Raw genomic sequence first — 4,886 nt, forward strand, 5'->3', positions numbered from 1 at the left:
CCTAAAATGAAACACTATTTTTTTATGAAGTACTGTAACAATGGAATGTAACCTAGAATAGAGCTAGAATAACTTTTTCTCTACCCATTTTTTAATTTCTTACACACTCACTTTTTACAGACTTTTAATGATCTGTATCAATATCGGTTAATACTTTGCCTGAAGACGTCCTCTTCAATACAACAACTCTAGTTTTTTTATTTAAATATAGTAAATTCTGTTTCGTAGCGAATGTGATGACAATCCATCAGTCTTTTTCATTTTTGCTTGAGTTCGTCGGAGGCTGATAACGGTTGACGTTAATGGAATATGAAATTCAACGGATCGTTATAATATCCAACACAACCTTATATATTGCGTTTTAACGACCTTGATGGCTTAACCTTTCAAGACGCTGAATCTGAAACAATACTCATTATATTAGCCGAATTTTATATAATTATTTTATTAGTCTTTTGTAGGAATTGGCATCTCGCCCTCTGGCATTGAGAGTGTCCATGGACGGCGGTATCACTTAACATCAGATGAGCCTCCTTCCGTTTGCCCCATGTTCTATAAAAGAAAAGGAATGAAGCTCTAATGACTTCAACCAAAAGGGATTCTCCACTTGTCTCACCAATGTCTAGTTGGCCGGTCGGCTAAGGTCCTCGGGTATGTATCGGTCGGAATAACATCGTAAGAGCAGTGCAGTAACAGCATATTGTAAATCTCGCTATAGATTTGTGGTTGTCTTGTCATAGGAGTTTACCTGGTTTACTTACGATGGGTTCAACTATGGTCATAAAACATAAAGCCGGTCATAAACGATACAAAAGAAAAATGTCATAACCACGTGATGCCACGGTGGCGGTTAGTTAATAATAATAAGAATATAAATTCTAATATAATATAAAATTACATTAAGTCTACAACGCTATTGTAGTATTGGGGTTAACTAATATAACAAATTACACATTGAATTGATAGCCGTTTACGATTTTTTTAATTTGGCTAAAAATACACATGTTTCACAGCGTTATGTCATACGGTATTCTACTGTGGGGTGTCTGTCACCAGTATAATACTCTAAACAGAACTAATTTAAGCATATGACCAACTAGACTCCATAAGATAAACCACTCCTTATATGGAAATTGCATTCGTTTTTACAACATACTCCCAAGCGAAATTAGACAATTATCACTAAATAAATTCAAAGCCCTCGTTAAACGTAAATTAATCATTCAAGCTTTTAATTAATTTGACGAATATTTAAATGACCCTTTGGACGATTGATTTGATCCACTTCCAGTTTTAAAAAAAGTTTGTATGACTCAAAACTTAGCGATAAAGAGAGTGCGGAGAGTTTCTTGCCAGTTCTTTTTGCCCGCTGTACGCCCTTGACTTGCGAACTGGTAGTAAAGGTAAAGTTAGAATTAATTAAACTTCTTTCCTGACGTTCATAAGTGTATTTGTTTACCTATATTAATAAAGTTATTTTGCGTTTGAGTTTGAATTATAATGCTAAAATAATTCAATTTCGAGGCCAGATTAGCCGGGACCGAAGCGTCTTGTACAACTGTTTCTAAGAAATAATCTATATCGGTAACCCTTATTGAAAAATCACGAGAAATTAAGAATGTTTCATTTGGATTTTAAATATATTAAACGTTCACTCGCAAAAATCTCTAAAAGAGCTCACAGTTTTCTATCTCAAACTGACTCTTCATAATAAGCTTTAAAGATAGTGTTGTTTTTATCTCATATCCAGAAACCAACCGGAAAATGGCACAGTTGATACAGTTGTTTGAAAGTACATTTTGGCGATTCGTTTTTATTTGAAACAAAACACTAAAACTCCCTTCTCACGTGACGTAATAAATTGCTGTTAAGGCTGTAATTTTAAAACAGCCGCGGCCGTAATTATAACAAATACGAGCTTACATGCAATTTAATTATAAGCTGACTAATAAGCATGTTAAGTTAAGCATTTAAATTAATATTTCATTTAAAATTGCGAGTGAATACAGTCAAACTAAAAAGTTGTTCTTTGATTTTGCGTTTTTAACATAAAACAACTTGTAATCTATTCATTGATATACAAATACACATGTACTATTAAACGAATCAATTATTTTCTTAGACATGTGTAATTCGTGTAATAAAACGTGTATTACAAAAGAAAAATAGCTGTTATATAAAATGCTTCGCTAAAAAAATGTGTGCGTGTTATACACACGTAATAAGTAAAACTTCATTATGACCTTATTTAAAAAAAAATGCTATTATATGCAACTTTAGAGAAATTGGTTAAATAAAATAAAATTAGATAAAGTTTAACAAAAGGCTTTTATTATCATAGACATGAATACAGATAATACAATTATTTAATTTTACCTTATTACTAAGAATATTACAGAACTTCTATAATTGTCATAGATTTATTACTATCCATGTTATCTTTAGTATATATTTTTGTTATTAATGGCTTCGAATAAACCGTGGTAGCGACAAGAAAATGATGGGACAAAAATGTGACGGTAATTTTTTTTTCCACCGCCGATAAAGAAGTTTTACTTCAATAATATTATTATTGTTTTGTATTTGTATTTATGGATATGACATAATTATTACCTTAATACCTGCTTGCTTTGCTTATATAATAAGTAAAGGTAAAGGTACTTTAAATATAATTTCTTTTTCTAGTAGCTTGTGTTCGTGTCGTAATTTCTTACATAAAGCAAAAGTTATTTTTCTGCGGTCTCGTTGCTCGGCTAGTGGGATTATTATGGAAATTGCTTTGTGAATTAGTTATATTATAACGCTGGTTACTTTGCTTCAAATTACGTTTAATACTTAAAATTATTTCCCCTTTTAATATTTTTTTTGAAGTAGTTTCTTGTGCCAGATTTTCTTTTCTTAAAAATATATTTCTCATCAATTGTAGGTATATATTTGTACTAACCGGATGTTGGAGAAGAGGGTGTTGGCTTCAATTTCCTGTGTGGCTCCTGTGTGTCCTGTTTATTTCTTGCGTATTTCTAAGTTGAAAAATAAGCAAAGAACAATTACATTTGGTTTTTTCTTAAGCTCAATTTTCATTAGATTAATAAACTATAAAAACTATATTTTATTGGTTGATACTAACAATGTTGGCTTTAACTATACGTAATATGAAATTATCGTTCAGTGTCTGTCCCGTAACCGCTCAATGGTGCATGGGACCCACACATTTTTATTATTTTAGACCAGATGATCAGTGGACTCACATTGTCACTTGTATCAAATAATTACTAGTTTCCACACATTTTATTTTTATGAACGAGTGTTTACTGAGAACATATAAATAAAACTCAATTTAATGAAATGGGGCAAACCTGAAGTTAAGTGATACCGATCTCCATGGCCGGCCTTTTAAAAATTGGTACACTGTTTGAAGGACCCTAAGTCGAATTGATTCAAATATACATTGATAGGTAGCTGGTTCCACACATTCAATTTTTATTTGTTGTTTTGTGTTTGTGTTGTTTTGTGTTTAAATATTTATTTATTTATTAACACTTCGTTACACTACAGAAAAAAAAATTAACATAATTAAATCAAAAGGAAGGCATCTGGCGGCCTTATCGCTTTGGAGCGATCATCTCTTCCAGGCAACCACTGTGAGTAAAGGAAAAAAAAGGTATTAAATTACATAAGATAGGCAAGTAGTGCAAAAATCAATGTTATACACAGTTATTAAGATAAAAACTAAACAGGAACCAAAAAAAACAACTAATCTAAAAAGATGATACATTAAAAATAGAAAATAAAAAGACACATAAATCACGATAATTTAAGATAAGTCTCAGGTCAGTTAGTAGTTGGAAATAAAGTTAGGGATACGATGTGGACAGGTAATGTTTGTACAGAAGAAATTTAAAGGATGATAGAGAAGGAGCTAAGCTAATAGGGACGGGAATTGAATTCCATAGCCTAACTGTAGAGACCCTAAGGACCAAAGACCTTAAATGTTGCTCAGTTGTAAAAAAAATCTCATCCGCAAACAAAAGTTTTCTGTGACCTCCTTATGTGTAAATAATCAATTAAGAAGTTACCACTACGTCTCTTATAGGCTACATGTCCTAGGTGATCTTTTGCTGCTATCTTCATGTCCTGAGATAAAATGTTTTGCTTTGGGACAGAATTATGTTGAATTCTTTCCCTTACAGATTTGACTGCCCTTTTCGTAAGAACACTTTGTAGAAGGCCAGATACGAACTCTCCATACCAAGCGTATAAAGAGTTTTAAAAATTACATTTGTCTCCTCTATACTTACTTTATGTAATGCAATCACAGCGATTCAGTTCTCTTTATCACCACACTCCTTTGTAATAGCAAAAAAATTTGAACAATGTATTGGCACCAAAATGGACAATGTTATAAGAATGACAGATTCTAAATTCAAACGTAATATTTGTTAATTTTCAATTGCAACAATATTTATGGCCAGACTAGCATAGATAGCTAAAGATATAATATAGTTAATAGACTCAACAACATTACGCTACGACAGAATTAACGCAAACAAAACAACATAACAGTTTGTAATCAAGAATTATACGCCCAAAAGCCTATATACGAATTTTCTTATTTAAGTATTTAAAATGAGGCCGCGTTGAATCTAGGTTATTCATAAGAATTTACCCGCGTTTAGATAATGAGCTGGGGCTTGACCTTTATAATGCCTTTTCTAATTATCTTAATTTTTATTTTTGAGGCGGGTAGAAAAAGCCTATAATATTAATAAGCAAGCACGTGGCTTATTACTGAGGTGAAATCAACGGTTTTGCTTATTTTATAAACAACTTGAAAACGAAGTAGCCTGTCTGTTCCACGTTTACTTTTTCTGACTTTTGTTTTATTT

At 31.8% G+C, this 4,886-nt stretch overlaps 1 long non-coding RNA gene across 1 annotated transcript; it reads right to left on the reverse strand.

The window, feature by feature from the left end:
• LOC123710106 lies at positions 1 to 4,391 on the reverse strand. The gene is made up of 3 exons (XR_006753799.1): positions 4,299 to 4,391; positions 2,945 to 3,020; positions 1 to 400 (listed from the first exon to the last, which is right to left on the reverse strand). It is a non-coding gene; the product is annotated as an uncharacterized LOC123710106 (long non-coding RNA).
• Between the last annotated feature and the right edge of the window lie 495 nt (positions 4,392 to 4,886).

The sequence above is a fragment of the Pieris brassicae genome, chromosome 5, assembly GCF_905147105.1.
Source record: "Pieris brassicae chromosome 5, ilPieBrab1.1, whole genome shotgun sequence".
Classification (NCBI taxonomy): Eukaryota; Metazoa; Arthropoda; class Insecta; order Lepidoptera; family Pieridae; genus Pieris; species Pieris brassicae.